The sequence below is a fragment of the Callithrix jacchus genome, chromosome 17, assembly GCF_049354715.1.
Source record: "Callithrix jacchus isolate 240 chromosome 17, calJac240_pri, whole genome shotgun sequence".
In the NCBI taxonomy this organism is placed as follows: domain Eukaryota; kingdom Metazoa; phylum Chordata; class Mammalia; order Primates; family Cebidae; genus Callithrix; species Callithrix jacchus.
The window spans coordinates 36,928,323-36,946,681 of record NC_133518.1 but is presented as its reverse complement, the minus strand read 5'-3'; the positions used below and the strand labels follow the sequence as shown (position 1 = coordinate 36,946,681).

General features: G+C 34.0%; 1 long non-coding RNA gene across 3 annotated transcripts in view; it reads left to right on the top strand.

Moving 5' to 3' along the window:
* LOC118148894 (uncharacterized) overlaps positions 1 to 18,359 on the top strand; it is a 164,959-nt gene that overhangs the window by 40,916 nt on the left and 105,684 nt on the right. For 2 of the 3 annotated variants that reach the window (XR_013528568.1, XR_008477466.2), the window contains exon 2: positions 4,164 to 4,272. This is a non-coding gene — a long non-coding RNA (uncharacterized LOC118148894). Of the gene's footprint in view, positions 1 to 3,287; positions 3,388 to 4,163; positions 4,273 to 18,359 lie in introns of those variants that run through there. The other variant, XR_013528567.1, reaches the window with a different exon arrangement.

Sequence of the window (18,359 nt, the reverse complement as noted above, 5' to 3'; positions counted from 1 at the left end):
AATAGAATTATAAGAAACCCCAAAGTGGTTAAAAAATTATTTACCATATATCTAAGGCTTAGAAAGGAATTCAGTGACAAATTCTTCAAATTAAATTGGTACTCAAGAAATTACCCATGTGCAAGAATTCTTATAATAGCACTAATCATGTACCTGTAACTAAAAAGTATCCAAATGCCTCTTAATGGCAATAAATAAATAAGTTGTACTATATTCAAATAATGGACTACAATACAGCAATGAGAATAGATTACTATAAGTAACAGTATAGGTAAATCTCACAAATAATAAGAGAAAAGCCAGACACAAAAGGTTGCATAGTATTTTATTTGATTTAAAAATAGGCAAAATTAATGTATGTATTAGCAATCAATATAGGATGTAGAGTTTTAAAAATGGGCACAGTGTAGGGTTTCTAGGGTGCTGGTTCTTTTTTTCTTTTATTTGGATTCTGGTTACATGTACACACTCATTTTCTGCAAAGGCATTGACCTATACACTCCAGATCTGTGTACTTTTATGTATGTATGCTGCATTTCAGAAAAGTTCAAAGAAGTTATGTTGCTAAAAGCAACCTTAAAACACCTGTTCAGTACAGAGCAAATGAATTTTTTAACAATCAAAAACCAGGTAAGGATTGGTAAAAGTTAGTTATATAAGACTGATAGTAATCATTTTTAAGTCTGAAAGACAGACTGGATTAAGAGATATACTCCAAAATAGTTGTTTTTGGAGACCAGACATTGATTAAAAGAAGAGTTATTACAGTCTACCTTTTGTTAATAAGTAAAGACAACACATAAGGCTAAAACTATGGAGGACAGATGATATGGGGGAAAGGAAGCATACCAGAGGAAACCTGAGTCCTTGATTAAGATATCTTGGGAAAGCAGTGATTCAAAGGACCTCTTGCAGATTGATAATCAAAGAGGCCATTGGGGAATTTAAGAGGAAAAATTTCAGCTAAAGGAATTAACTTCTTGACACACTTGTGACTTAAATATTTTGCTCATATTCCAGGTCCAATCAAACACTAAGACCTGTTTTTTTTGTATTTGTATTTTTAAAATCTTTGTAATCCACAGCTTCTTTATGACTATAGAGTCTTTACCCTGGTTCAGGGCAATTGCACTTAAATTACTGCACACTTTTCAGGCCGGGCACGGTGGCTCATGCCTGTAATCCCAGCACTTTGGGAGGCCAAGGCGGGTGGATGACAAGGTCAAGAGATCGAGACCATCGTGGTCAACATGGTGAAACCCCGTCTCCACTAAAAATACAAATAATTAGCTGGGCATGGTGGCGCGTGCCTATAGCCCCAGCTACTCAGGAGGCTGAGGGAGGAGAATTGCCTGAACCCAGGAGGCGGAGGTTGCAATGAGCCAAGGTCATGCCATTGCACTCCAGCCTGGGTAACAAGAGCGAAACTCCGTCTCAAAAAAAAAAAAAAAAAAAAGAAATTACTGCACGCTTTTTCCTTTGCTCTTGTGTGCTTTCAAAATCTTATCCATGGTAAATCAAAATATTTCTGAAACCCGACCATGTTAAAGTTTACCTAAGCCCTGTGCTCCTAGAAAATAGATACAAGTTAGAAGTTCTCCCACCCTTTTGTATTCCATAATATGGTTTACTGCAAAGAACCACTCTTCCCCATGTAACTTAGATACAACTCACAGCTGCTCTTTTTGTTTACCTATGACAACATGACACACAGACACAGTCTCCAAATTCCCATTCTTTGCCTCATATGTGATTAGCTGAATTTTTGTACTCACTGACTAATCTGAACAAAATGCCTTCTAAGATCTCTTGATCAAAATAGTTAAGCTTCTCTCCTTCCCACAGGCCCATAAGTTTTGACCTGTTATTAGCACTAAGCCAGCACACAACCTGTCCATATAATAGTCCCCCCGAGCAGTAGACTATCCTCAGGGAAAAACATTCTCTGATCCACTATCCAGCCATGCCATTTTCATCCAATCATCTAGTTTTCTCATACCTGATTGGTTTTAAGCCTTGCTCACTACTTCCTATAAAAGAAAAGTGTTTTTTTCTGCCTGAACTTTGAAACTTTTGCAGATGTTGTGGTTGGAGCCGCCTTCTTATTGCAATAATCTCTCTGCTCATATTGAAATAGTCTGCCTTCACTTATTGTAATAATCTTTTGAATAAGGTCTCTGATTACCTAAATCTGGATTTAGACACATCAAAACCTGATCATACCGTCTCCCTATTTAAAACCTGATTGTCTTTTTACAGTTTTTAAGATAAAGTCCAAATTCCTTTTGTTTCCCAGGCCCTTCATAGGCTAGTTTATTCCATGCCTATTCGCTTTTAATCCTGCCTCTTTCCACTCCTAAACCACCTCTCTTGCTATGGCCCCTTATTAAGCCGTCCTGTATGTCTTTTCAGTTAGTTAATTTATGTTTTCTTTGGAATGTAGACTTTTCAACTCTCTGTCTCCTTGCCTTGCCTTAGCCTTTCTGGTTTTACTTATCTCTCAGGCCTCAGGTTTGATGCTCCCTCATTCAGGAGACTATATGACCCATCATTTAAGGGCTTGGTATTTCTTTACGTTCTTTTAAGAACTTCTTATATTCTCCCTCTCATTGTAACTGCTTCTTTAACAGTCTTTTCTATCATGAGACCCTCTACTTTAAGAAGACAAAAACTATGTACTTTTTACTGTTACGTCAATAGTATCTATCACATAGAAGACACTCAATATCAATTGTATCTGTACGATTATATTAATGGAATGAAAGAATGAGTTGATTGCTTAGACACAGGAGAAGCAGAGGTCAAAATATTGAATCTGCCATCAGCAAACAATAGTCTATTAGTATTATTTTGGTTACAAATATCAAAAAGTGAACTGAATTACCTTAGGCAGAAAAAGATGATGGTTACTGATCTCATAAGAAAATTAAGGTAAGGGACATGTGAATTAGTTAAGGCTCTCTCAGTTTCAGGAAACTCAACTTTAGCCAAAACTGTTTAGGCTAGATTTAGCTTTAGGTGAAACTTAAATGAAGAGTACAAGTGATTCATAATCTGATCTCTCATTATCTCCAGATTTTTACTGTTTTCTTCTGTGTCAAAGCCTCAGTCTCAAGCCCCATTAGGTGGTAAAATGTGGGCAATGGAGCTTCCTCTCATCTCAACTCCTCCATGATCAACATCCAGAGCAGTCTTTGTTGTTGTTGTTTTCTAATGGTTTATATAAAAGTTCTGAAACCCACTATGAGGTAACGGAACAAAGTCATGTGTGCTCTCTGAACCAATCACTGTGATAAGCAGAATGTAATTCCATTTTTGACCTAAATTTATGTTACACACTCATCCCTGCATGTGAAGGTGAAGCCTTGATCAAACTTCAAAATTAAGGTGGGAGAAAGCTAAATCTCCATCCTAACATTGGTGCTGCTGCTAGATTAGCACCAAAAGCAGCAGAGGCTAAGGCCAAATGATCCCTACGGGAGATGATAGAGATGAAGCAGGGACAAAAAAAGCCTGGAGCCCAAATGCCCTCAGGGCATGCTTTCCCCACCGGTGCCACACTCAGCACTGTTGCTTCTCCACAGAGCAAGGCTATGGCTCATAGTTCACTCTCCTTCTTTCTACTTCAACTCATGTGACTACACATTAATATTTTAACACTTGAAAATTTATTAAGCATTCATTTTCTTTTCCACAATAAATAGTGAATATTTTATTGCATTTTCAAATGGAAAGTGTAAAAAATACGTTACTATAGTAGTTACAGGATAACCATAGGAAACAAATACCCAAATCCAATTAGTGGGCCATTAAACACTTGTCACACATGGCAACAATGCTAATCAAACTTGTCTTAGAGAAAATATAAAAACTAAGAGGAAATTAAAGTGTCCCAATACATAGTAAAGAACATCCACCATATTAATTTCTCTGTACTGCCTAATATATGACCCTGAAAAAGTCAGAAAAAGTAATAGAATTCTTCAAATAATACATGGTGCTTTTGGTACAATTTTAAAAAGTTGATATGTTTTCTATTCAAACCATATTTAATCCTGAGTTTATGGAACTCTTTTCCCTATCTTTCTTTTTCTGTCCAAGTGCATGAAAGAATTCCCTGTAAATAGATTTTAACTGCAATTAAAATTAATCCTTCCCTCTAGGTAATCCACATTGCTTCATCAAACCAGAAAACAGTTTAAACCTGGTCAGCTTCTAACTGGAAGCCACATTTTAAGAACTTACTTCGAAGAACAGGAAAGCCTCCAATAGGTGAGTGTAACTAAGGTAATTTGAATATGGGCAAATACAGGAACAAATTTCCAGGCTCTGTTACTCTCTTTGTTGAAACCCATTCTTATAGAAAATCATTTTCTTTAGCTATTGGACAACAAAATGCATTGTCAAGAAATTTTATAGCAATAATTATAAAAGATGTCCATTTGAACCCATTGAGGTCTCATTGATTTTATAACACCCAGCAGACCTCCCTGCAGGAGAACACTATATTTATGTGAGCAATATATGCAAGAATTGAGATCGTAAAATTAAATGACCACATAGAACTGTCATTTATATGATGAGCGCCTACATATGTGAAGGCTGGTTTATTTTGCAGTGTCGGGTTGCATTAAATGGTCCACTCTCAGTGAATGTTTTTAATCACGCATTTCTTCACTCTTTCTGCAATATTACACTTGAAAGACTGGTAAGCAGTTTGCGATGAAATGCTAAATGGTTACTGGAACTGCTATTCTGACAGAAGAGCTCACTAAAATAGAAGTACAGTACATATTGTATGCAATTGTTTTATGAGAGACATTATGGTTACTAGAATAACATTTCACCATTACCAACTGCTGAGAGAAAAGTCATTAAGATATTTGGCAAGCCAGTGCAATTTTTCAACAGAGCTATAGTGCAAGACCTTAGAACAGCTTCCATAGAGAGAGGCTGGCTGTCTCACAAGAAAAAAAAAAAGGGGGAATCAAGTCTCAAGTTTTCAATGTTGTTTTATTTATAGTTGTTTATTTTCAGAGTCCTTTGGAAAAGTTACAAGATGTCAGGTATGTCAGGAGAAAAATAGCAAATGATTATGTGCAATATATGTGTATTTCACACACAAGCATTTTCTGTATATGTGCATGGTGTGTGTGTGTGGGTGTGTATGCGTATAAAAGATTAACCTCTTGTGATAAATCTTACAACAACTTCAGTATGTTAAAACTCACCTTTTCCCAGGGAATTGCCTTTATTCAAAGATTATTGTATACACTTGTAACATTAAATTTCTCATTGCTGTGTTTTTTATAAGAAGAAGATATTCATGGATGGGACAGGTGAGAATAGGAATTAGTCTAAAAACATGTCATCCAATAAAGGAAAATAAGCAGTTTGCTGTGAACATTTAACATTTCCTACCATGTATTGGTGGTTAAAAAAAAAAATGTCATGGTAACAGCTTTATAAATGTTTTGCAAATATATATGCCCAAAATATATAAACACACATTTGTGTGTATGTATTTGTGTGCATATTATGTATATGTATAAAATATATGCACAGTAGATAACTTTTTGATTGCTAAACCAACAAAACTTGCCACTTGCTTCTGCCAGTGCTACTTTTTTATGCTACTTCTTTATACCTCATTTCATTAAGAAAAAATACCAGCATTCACCAAAAGCAACTATACTTTGAACTGTTTCTAAAACAGAAAACATAGAGCCAAATTGGAATTATTTAGTCAGAAACGTGAATATATATATGAATAATCGTGAAGGCAAAACTAAGCTAACTTTCTCATCACTTTTATGGTCCCTTTAGTAAATCACATACAACCTTAAATGGAGCACCTAGTCAGTAATTATTAGCTGGATGAATATTCAGAGAAAGGATGCTGAAGATTTAATAAACAACAGTGTTTAATAGATATTTTAAATTACCCAGAAAACTGAATTTTATTTCTGTATATTCAAGACTTTTGACTCCAAATAAAAAGGTCCTGAGTTTCTCACAAAAGTTGTAAAGGAAAAATAAAAGCTATGTAGTCTATTCAGTTACAAAAAACTCAACTCAGCTGAATTAAGCAAATTTTTATTCTTTAATGTTTTGTGCATGTAGAAAAATCCAAAGTAGGAGCTAAATGATGAAAACTCATGAACACAAGGGAGCAACAGACACTCGGGCCTCCTTGTGGGTGGAGGGTGCGAGAATGGAAAGGAGCAGAAAAAAAATAACTATGGGACACTAGGCTTCGTACCTGGGTGATGAAATAATCTGTGCAACAGCCCCCTCACCAATGACACACATGTACCTGTATAACAAACCAGCACATGTATTACTGAGCCTAACATAAAAGCTTAAAAAAAAAATCCAAAGCCTATATGACTTGTAGAATGGTGATGTTTAAATTGCTCATCATAGCTAGGTCTGATTTCTATCAAGATCTCTATGACTTTTTTTCATAAGCCAGTTTTTACCTCTCCGGCTACTGATAGTAAAATTCATATTATTAAAATAAGTGTAGAGATCACCTTTTTTTTTTTTACACAATTTTGGACAGCACCAAGATGACAAGGAAGATATTGTTCTTGATGGAGGTGACTTTTTCTAACAAGGAAATGAAGTAAACCCTTAACTGCTGATCTTTCAATAATCTCCTTTTCATTCATGCACTTTATTTCAAATAAACTATTATAGTATCCTATACAGATGGTATAAGGATGACCTATTTTATTAAAATTAACAAGTTTCTTTCTTTACCTACTCTGCTGTATCCTATGATAACTACACTTCTTCCCAGTGGAAGCCAAAATGGCCTGATGTAGTCACTGACTTTCTACAACTAGAAATTTGGATGTGGTTGAAAGAAGGGGAAAGAGACTGGAAGAGCTGAGGCACTTGTCCTTTTGTTCTTCTTCTCCCTTTGTTCAATCTTCAGATTCAACCCAGATCCAATCACATATTAGTCTGTAAAAATTCTAAAGCCTGTACTCACTATAGAGCTCATTCCACCAGGCCATGTGGAAGCAGAAAGGAGTTAACTCCACTCTACCTTGAAAGCACTAGCACCATTTCACTTTTTCTTTTTCTTCTTTCTCTTTCTCTTTCCCTTTTTCTTTCTTTCTTTCTTTCTTTCTTTCTTTCTTTCTTTCTTTCTTTCTTTCTTTCTTTCTTTCTTTCTTTTCTGCTCTCTTTCTGTCTTTCACTAGTATCTCCTAGCATTATAAGTGGTATATGGCAGGTAGTATTTGAATAAATTAATGAATTAATATACAGATGAATAAATTAAACAATAATTGGAGTAAACAAATGAGTGAAAAAATAGTTTCAATTACTGTTCTATAATACATTTCCTATATTAAGCACATAAACTTAATTGCCTTGCAATGGAAAATATTTATAAGAATATTATTGTATATATTTTCATATATAGTATTGAAGGTGTTATTCATATTTCATAAGAAAAAATATATCATAGCACAGAAAACGTTAAAAAAATTCAGTGCAAAAGGCATTGCCTTTGCAAAACTTATATTAAGGATTTTTTTTTTCCTAGTGAAGTGGCTGGCACCTTAAAAATGCTGAACAGCAGCCCTTGTAAAACAATTTTAACAAAATAGATAACTTCAGTTTAAGGAGAACTGTGAAAATTTGCCTGGTAAACAAAAGTCTTATTTTTTAAAATTTTTTTAAGGCCGTGACCCTGGGGAAAGTTTAATTAAACTCAATGAAGAAAAGAATTAAATCATAAAAGTTGAATAAGTCAAAATATAAAATATTCAATTATTATTGCCTGTGGGGTTTATTTTGTAAATATTTTATCCACAGTCTATACTCAGCTTCTTCTCCTTCCCATCTTTTAAGGACTGTCTGGGGAATAAACCCACATTTCCTCACTTGGTTGCTTGACTTCCTTCTAGTCTTCTTATAATTTATTAAATGATGTTTTTAGAAACATAAGTACTTCAAGTTTTTCTTCTTGCTGCTTTGTGTGTTGTTCCTTTCACCCACAAAATTGCTGCAATTAGTGATATAAAAAGGATCCATTAGGGCATCAGCCCATCCTTTGGGGTTTTGGCCATAATTGTTTCTTTCATGGAAGTGCCTCCAGTCCTGCCTCAAAAACACAGTATTGAATGTCCCAATATGACATTACTCTCTTAAGATGCGGGGGATTTTATTTTATTCAGTATTCAGAAGCCCCAGACGTGGTTCTCATTCATGTTACAATTTCTAAAATAATAATGTAGACATCAAAGTTTATCTCATTACTTTTCTACTATGTACCTGTTCATGAAATGTGAGCCCAATGTGAATACTGAATAAAGTTTAAAATGCTTTAAATATGAATAAGCTTATAAGGATTGAGTTTATGTTTAAATAAATGGCCTGAAGTTCAGATATGTATTAATATTATATCAGTATTTTTTAAATCAACATACTGGTAGCCATTCACCATATCATCATGATTTATTCATCCCAACAACAGACTACATGATTTTTCTAGTAAATCCAAGTTATTAGAAAGTGTTAGTCTCTGATACATCTTTTTATTTTAAACATAAGAATATTTCTTTTACTGTAGAGGCTAACCTAAAACTATGAGAATTATTTTATTTTATTAACTAAGCCATACTTTACAGGTTGACAATAGTATGTTATTTAAGTTACAACTTGCTTTCAAATTTATATTTTGGATAACTTATTATTATCTCATATTTAATTTATTTAAGTAGGAGGAAAAAATAGTAATTATAATTACACATTTTATTCTATGGTACATCTTGATGTAAATTAATTATATTCATACCTGCCCCTTATATTTTGAATAATTTTTCTATATGTGGAAAAATTCTCACATTGAGTGTCTTCTCCCCATTATGGAAGGCAGAGACAAAATTCTCTGATTCTCCAGCAATTGTTGCTCAGAAATATGACCTAAGCTATTCCAATCAGAATAACCCAGAGAAGACTGTTTTGGATATTATCAGCATGATACTGGCCACTGCACAGACCTTCTGTTTTAGTGGTGTAGTTGGAACAAAAGTATTCCACAAAGTAGCACTTGTAGAAATGAAGTGACATCCATGGTGTGGTAGTCATAGTTTCAGAAAAATCGCATACCTGGTCTATGCTTCTCTGTGGTGGCTGTGGCACCAGGGAGGTTCCTTCATCAGGCCACGACATCCTGGTTATGAGCATTGCTCCTGGCAAATAATTTTAAATCTTCATCTTTCTAGCCATTCTGAAGATTCTCTAAGCAGCCTAATATTTTTTAGTAAACTATTTTTTTTGTTTGTTTAAATCAGCCAGTGTAGATTCTGGTGCTTGCAACTAAGAGGTCTAAGTGATATAAAAGGTTCTCATTGTTTTTATAAGACCACCAAGGTTGGGACATTTTAAAAATTCTCTATGATTATAAGACTGGAAGAAAAATAAAGTAATATTCAATAAGTAAAATTTTTTTTTGAAAATTTTTGAAACCTAAGTTATGATCTAATTTAATAAGCTATTGAATGGCCTGGTAGATCAGTAAAAGCCATAGAAAATGCTTAAGAAAAAATTCAAAATTAATGATATAATTACAGATAGTTACAAGAGTTTTAAAAACTGTATTAAAATTTCAAATTTCATTAAGTCAGGAGTGAATTGGAAAATTTGTTCATATTTACTGTCTAAAATACAATTACTAGAATCCCTTTCCCAACAATAATGAGTAAATGTAAAGTGGGAAAAAAGAAGAAATAATTTTAAAATATCAAGAAGGTGGAAGTCTTGAAAAGACAACACATACAAATGACCTCAGGGAGTATGCTATAGTTTCCTTTTTCTAAAAAATAATATCAATATTTAGTACCCATTTAAAGGTATAAAAGTGACAGGAGTACAAATGAAAAGTGTTCTGAAGAGTGACTCTGAATTATGAAATAGTATTTCATATGCCAGGGCAGTGAAAGTAGAATACTAATTTGGTGCAACCAGTTCATCTATTTTTAATTTACAGTCTGCACTGTGTCATTCATTCACTAATGCTTGAAATATATAGATGTCTGAGCTACCTCTTGTTCATCATGGCAACTCTTGACACTAAAACAGTAATGTAATTATCCCCAAAGCAATAGACTATTACCAAATTGATTTATGTGCTATCTCTAGGATACTTTTAAATTCATAGCTTATTACATGAGTACCATGCAAAATTCAACTGAGAATTCAAAATTCTGAAAAAGGACATCTCGCTACAAAAGTCACTGCAGGTTGACATTTGAAAAATAGGAAAATATTTAACAAAGAGAACCACACTTAACTGAGTATTTACCCTCCCCCAAATATAATGTTACTAAATGGCTGCAAGGGATAGCACAAGAAAAGAAAAAGCTGTGCTCTGAATTTGGATACTCACATGAGCTAATATACTATTCAAATTAAATAAACCAAGGTGGCACTATTTTTCTAAAGTATGTCAGTTGATTTTGCCATTACTAAATTACAGACTTTGTTCTTCAAATATTCCAAGATGGAAAATTCTCAGATGTAGCTTGAATTCAAGGCTCTTAAAAATGACAATATGAAAAAAAACAATATTTACCTGCTTGATAACCTAATCATGATATCATATTTAATATGGGATATTACTTTTTATGTGATCTATTATATTTACTGTCAATATACATTTGTGGGGCATGATATGGTTTGGCTGTGTCCTCACCCAAATCTCATCTTGAATCATAGTTCCCATAATCTCTGATAATTGAATCATGGAGTGGTTTCTCCCATTCTGTTCTGGTAATAGTCAATTAGTTATCACAAGATCTGATACTTTTATAAGGTGCTTCCCCCTTCACTGGGCACAGATTCTTCTCTCTCCTGTCACCATGTAAAGAAGGACATGTTTGCTTCCCCTTCCACCATGATTGTAAGTCTTCTGAGTCCTCCCCAGCCATGCTGAACTGTGAGCCAATTAAGCCTCTTTCTTTTATAATTTACCCAGTCTCAGGTATGTTTTTATTAGTGTGAGAATGGACAAATACAGGCAGATACTATGTTGAGATATTAACTGGTGTGCTTTCCCCATTCTATACTCACAGACTCTTTCATTTTTGCTCTAAAAGAATCTTTTAATTTCCTTATCACCACTCTCCACCATCATCCATAGCAGTTAGACTTGAAGGATACAGCATGGTTAAGCTGTATTATTGAAAGAAGTGTGGACAAATGGTTAAAAATGAAGACTCTTGAGCCAGACACTTAGAGTTGAAATGCCAGCTTTGTAAGTTGATAATCAAATAATTTTGAGCAAATTATTTAACTTGCCATGCCTCAGTTTCCTCAAGCAAATATAAAATTGTTGTATGGGTTATGTGAGTTTATATGAATAAATTGCTTAAAATAGCATCTGTTACACAGTAAGCATTAAATGTTCATTGTTATTAGTTGTTACTGTGCTCAGAATTCATTGATGCAAGTAGCTAAACAGATCAAGCTACTTATAGTTTTAATCATTCCTAAACACTAGATCAAAAGATGCCAGGCATGGAAGAACAAGAGTAGAGTTGGAATCATGCAAGGAGTGTGGGAATAAAGAAGTTTCAGAGCAAGCACCTCCCATCACAAGCTCCTGAGAGAAAGGTAGAAGCCAGGGCAGTCTGAACTCAGAAGTCAGCTCATTTCTGGCAATCACCCAATTTGGCCAAAAGCTTAACTGTTCTTTGAGATTCCGTCTAGGTCCCTGGTCTATACCCCGACCCTAATATTGAAAAACACACCCAGAAAACTAGGACTTTTGTAAAATCCTCCAGAGAGAATAATAAAAACTTGGAGTGAGAAGGTGGTGCCACACAGGGAAAGCCGCACCCTGCACCAGGAAGATTCTAAAGGAGCATATTTATTGCCACATAATTATCAAATTTCTACTAGATTTCTATTAGATATTTTGACAAACATTAATTTTTTTTACTACATATAGTTTCTACTAGATTTTCTCACATGTGTTATTTTACTAACATCTTTTTAAACTCAGGAGTACCATAATGCTTCAATTCTTCTTTCCTTAATGTAATGGCAAAGTCTGCCGAAGATATGTTTAAAATGAGTATAAAATGCTAGGCTTCCTGTAATAAAATAGAGCATTCATGCATATAAAGGGAGCCCTGCAGTTAGAATTGGAAGACTTACATTTGAGTGAGCCCTGCTACCTACTAGCTAGATGATTTTGTCAAGTCACATAGCCATTTGAGACCTCAATCTCCTCATCTGTAAAATGAGAAATACTGCATTTGTGACCTTATCAAATTATTTTGAGAACCCAATGACATAATAAATATTAAAGCATTTTAAAAACAGTACAGTGCCCTATAATTATCAGGCATAGATCTGCAACCATATGTCAGCTGCTTTCTTCTTAATGCCCCATCATAACCTCAACATAAACTCATTCTATCCTGAGAAATAAACACTTTTATGCAGGAAGTTAGCTTTGAAGTTTGGCAGTAATAACAGGTAATTGTTTTTCATGGAATTTATTATTACTTTCTATAGAAAACCTTGTTTAAAATGTTTAATGATTAAAATGACTCACTCCAAAATTTCTCAATAAAATAATTGGTAAAGGTAATGAAAAATAGTTGATGTGACTTACTTTGCTGTGTTTTTTAGTTCAAGACAGAAAAAGATAATGTTAAAAATAAAAGGGTGGTCTTCTCGGATTCTAATGAAAAGAGGCCAAACACATACCTAACCCTTGAAAATGAGTCCCCAAATTAAAATCATAGAAATGGATGCCAATACATATTTTTCATATTGAAAAGCTGAAAGGTAGGAAAATAATAGCTATGTTCCTCTCCTATTTCCTGATGATGACAGTGGTAGTGTACACCGACTACTCAAAAAGGTCAAATCCATTCAGAAGAGCTACTCTAGAGGAGTTTTGACTTCATTTCATTGTGTGATTGATATTTATTAGAGTCAAATCCTGATTAGTCAAGAATTGATTATCTCGTTTGTAAATTAGCTAGAGATTTTTAAGGGTCTTTCTTACTCCCTCCAGCTCCCAAGTTTTGGTCATTTCACTGTCAATTAGCCTCCCTGCTCAGTGGTAGATAGAGAAAGTAAAAAGAAACACAAAACGTGCTTTATTGTGACTTCGCAATCCTGACACATGCTCATGAGAGATAACTTGAAAGAATTCAGAATGGGTTATTTGTAGATTTGTATATTTCATTATATTTGTGTTCTTCCTTAATTTTTCTCATTTAATTAATAACATTTTATTTCCCTTACTGACAAATAGTAACTGTAAAGGGTCAACTGAAACATATTTCAAATTCTATGAAAACATTTATCTAGAAGCAAATGAATGATACTTTAAAGCATCTTATTTTTGCTTTATATTTTTTATTTTTTAATAAAAATGCAGTTTTAAATTATAGACCACATTGAAGGATTTAGAAATGTATATAAGTGGTATATAATTTTTCACATTCTATAATTAACTTTTTTACTTGATTTCTAAAAAGATGTATCTATGTTAACACACACATACACACACTTTATTTATTTTGAAATACAAGTGTTATTCTGTTAGATGAATGTACAATATTTATCTGTTTTCTAATTGATGTACATTTTACCTGCTCCATTTTCTATGATTTTATATTATGCTGTGATGATTAGCCTAGTATATATCTTCTTACTAATTTTTATGAGGGTTTCTTCATGAGGAACATCCAGAGGTAAAATTCCTGTGTCATGAGATACATCAGCTTTACTATATACAAAACTAATCTCCAGAGAATCTGAACTATTTATCACTCCTGATAGGAGTATCTTAGAGTTTCTGTTTCTCTAACACTTGGCTATTGTAAGATCATTTTTCAATTTTGCCAATTACAGATATAAAAGTTATTTTATGGTTTTAATTTGCTTCCCTTGATTACTAGTATAGTTGAGCATGTTTTTGTTCATTTATTGGCTATTTTAATGTTTTCTCCTGTGGATTACCTATTCATATCCTTTGGACATTTTCATTGGCAGTTGATACTTTCGTTTGTCACTCACATGGGCTACAAATATCTTCTCTCAGTATGTGACTAGTTTTTAACTTCATCTATAGTTTCTTTTGTGCAAAAAGTTTCACTTATTGTGCAGCAAATATATCACACTTTTCTTTTATAATTTGTGTCTTTTTGTGGTGTCTGGAGTAAAGAAATCCTTTCTTGTCTGAAGGTCATAAAGATGTTATTCTATATTTTCCTCAAAAAGTTTTAAAGGACCTAATTTAACTTTTTCCATATGGATAAACAATTATCCCAACATCATTTATCTAACAGCTCATCCTTTTTCCTCATTTATTTGTAATTCTATGTCTGTCATACATTATTGTCATATATGAATGAATTACTTTTGAGGTTTGTTATATTCAATTGGTCTATTTATTCATCCTGTACTAATATCTTTATTATTCATTTATTAAAATTTTTGTTATATGTTAGATCGTTTATTATTCCAGTTGTTCAAATTGTCATAGTGATTTTCAGCCATGTGATTTTTCTTTCTTAGTTTTTAAGTTCCATGAAAAACTTCCAAAAGTTTATTTATTTAAATTATATTAGATTTTGAGGTTAATCTGTGGTGCATCATCAGAGTTTTCCCAACAAACAATCATATGAACATAATTTTCCATTTATTCAGGTTTGAAAAAATAATCTCCAATAATTTTTCAGCATCAGTTCATTTTGTATAACTTTTTCTGCTTTATATAACATATTTTATGATTGATTTTTGTTAATTATTGGTGGGATTTTTTTTGGTTTTGGTTTTTTTTTCGGAGATGGAGTTTTGCTCTTGCTGCCTAGGCTAGAGTGCAATAGTGCAATCTGGGCTCTCTGCAACCTCCGCCTCCCTAGTTCCAATAATTCTCCTACCTCAGCCTCCTAAGTAGCTGGAATTATGGGCATGCACCACCATGCCCAGCCAAGTGTTGTAGTTTTTTAGTAGAGAAGGAATTTCACCATGTTGGCCAGGCTGGTCTTGATCTCCTGACCTCGTGATCTACCTGCCTCAGCCTCTCAAAGTGCCCCGATTACAGGTGTGAGCCACCACGCCTGGCCTGGTGTATTTATTATTAGGAATGATATTGACTTTTGTATGCTGGTGAGTTCTAATAATCTGTCCACAGAATCCCTTAAATCCTCAATGTAGGTAATCATATAATTAACAAATAAGGACAGTTTTATCTTTTCCTTTGTGATTATTATTATTTCCTGGATTTATTTCCTTTCTTTTCTTCCTTTAATCATTTTTGAATATTGTGTGGACCATTATCTGCTAGAAACCATGAGAGTAGGCATCCTTCTCTGATTCCTGACCATATTAGTCCATTTTCACACTGCTATAAAAAAAAAACTGCCTGAGACTGGGTAATTTATAAAGGAAAGAGTTTTAACTGACTCCCAGTTCTGCGTGGCTTGGGAGGCCTCAGGAAACTTACAATCATGACAGAAGATGAAGGAGAGTTAAGACACCTTCTTCACAAGGCAGCAGGAGGCAGGAGGAAGAAGTGCCAAGTGAAAGGGGAAGAGACCCTTATAAAACCATCAGATCTTGTGAGAACTTACTCGCTATCACGAGAACAGCATGGGGGAAACTGCCCCCATGATTCAGTTACCTTCACCTGATTTATCCCTTGATATACGGGGAATATGGGGATTACAATTCAAGATGAGATTTTAGGGGACACAAAGCCTAACCATATCACTGTCTTAATGGAAATGCTCATCATTTTCTTTTAGGTTTTTGGTAGGTAACTCCAATAAAACTAGGAACATTCTTTTTTGGGGGTGGGGAAGAAGCCTGCTCTGTTATCAGGCTTGAGTGCAGTGACACAATCTCAGCTCATTTTAATCTCTGCCTCCCAGGTTTAAGTGATTCTTTTGCCTCAGCCTCCCTCATAGCTGGGACTACAGGAATGCACCACCATGTCCGGCTAATTTTTGTATTTTTAGTAGAGACAGGATTTTAACATGTTGGCCAGGATGGTCTCGATCTCTTGACCTCATGATTCACCTACCTTGGCCTCCTAAAGTGCTGGGATTACAGGTGTAAGCCACTACAACTGACCTCTTATAAGTTTTTTAATAATATATTATGAATGAGTTTTAGAATTCACTAAAGGGGTTTTCAGCATTTATCTTCATATAGTTTATTTTATTTGACTTGTTAATATTTTAAAGTAATAGATTTTCTGAAGTTAAACTGTTTTTTTGTGTTTCAGCATTCTAATTATGGTATGTTGATTGGCTGATTGATAAATTTGGTTTGGTAGTATTTTGGTAGGATAGTATCTTCAGATTTTTTTCACCCATTTGAATCAATATGTCTATATTAAAAATATTCTCTTAATTACTATATCTAAACTTAATCTAGTAGTTTGTGTGCTTTTACTGTTCTCCAAAATGGTAGGTATACAATAACTATGTCTGGATCCATTGAAAACTTGGTAGAACTTATCTTCTCAGTTTAGTTTCTTTTGGGGGGTTTTGTTCACTTTTTCATCATGAGGTTGTGACTATGCCTGTTCTGTATCTCACCAGGCACTATAAACAGCTCTAGGACTTCAAGTAGCAAACCTCACTGGTTCCCTTTCTTGAGGGCGTATTTTAGATCCTGGAAACTTCTGCGTACTGAGAACCTAATGTCAGGAAGGCCAAATTGTCATTGATCTCCTCATAACTTTTCATTTCTTTTCTGTTACCTGCTACAAAAGATTTTCCTTTTGTATTTGAGAAAGGCCATGTCCTTCTGACTTTCTTATTTTATATTTTACCCATCTTTGATAAGTGTTTGAAACAAAGGGTGTTATCAAAGTATGAACTTCTGTCACACTTTTAATTAAGCAGCTGTAAAATTTAGTTTTCTTTTTCAAATATCTGATAGCTAGATGTATTCGTTTCGTAGGATTGTACACTGAAGTACAGACTGGGCAGCTTAAAACAACAAAACCATATTATCTCACAATCATGAAGCCTCGAAGTCCAAAATCAGGTTGTCTGCATGGTCATGCTCCCTCTGAAACTTTCAGAAAGGAATGCTTCCTTGCCCTTTTCTAGCTTTTGGTAGTTTGCAGGCAATCTTTAGTGTTCCTTGGCATTCCTTGGCTTGCATCTGCAGCAGTTCAATCTCTGCCTGTGTCACATGATGTTCTCTCTGTGTCTCTCTCCTCTGATAAGGATGTCAATCATATTGGATTATGGGGCCATCTACTGACTTCATTTTAACTAAATATCTGCAGAGATGTTATTTCCAAATAAGCTCACATTCAAAAATACTAGAGGTTAGAACTTTAACATATCTTAAAGACATACAGTAATTCAACCCACAGCTTTAGGCATATGCTGCCATGAAGTATATATTGAATTCAACATTGAATGCTATATATAATCATATTTTTTTCAAATTATGTGTGTCTTTGTACATCAAAACATACACACAAGCACATACACACACAGACATGGTTATATGCATATTTGTAATTTTCTCTTTCCAACATATCAAATTTTGACATCCATTTGTTGAACTCTGACTTGCTTCCCTTAATGCTATTATACATAACATTATTTCTTTTTTTTTAATTTAAGCTGCTATAATTCTGACTGATTAACCTAGTAAAGGCAGTCAGCAGAAAGGACCCAATCTTCTTATACCAATAGCATAAAGTGCCTTAACAAAAACAATCTGTCAATACAATTTCTAAATTATAATAAACAAAAATAGTATGGAGCTCTTTTGGGTTAGTAAAATCTACCTCCTTGTAATTTGTGGCAATTTATAGTTTTAAGAAATCAGCTGTTTCCTACTGATTAAAGAGGAAACAAAGCATAAAATCTCACCTGCGGTAACATGTCAAAATTTTGCAATAAACTAACAATTCACGACATATAGGCACTCTAGTACACCCAACAGAAAAGTGAAACAGCTGGGAAGTAGGACTACGGCAGAGTATGGCTAAATGACCTAAAAATGCATTTCGGAGTATAGCATACGTGTGGATAGTATAAGATAACAAATAAGCCATTTGTAAATTAAAGATTCTGCATCATCAATAAACATTCATGGAGCACAGATCATTTGCAAGGTCCATGTATTAAGTTCTTAAGTAAGACATTATACTAATTTTTGAAGTATATAACCTGTGCTAAGAATTCGTATATGCAGAAAAGGGGAGATACAAAGTAATACGTACACATTACTTCAATGAGCAGCAAATTTGTATGTTATTTCTGTTTTCTTATATGTCTCAACTATTGCTTTATTGATGTGACCAATAATTTAGTTTTGCCAGTGATGTATAAAACATC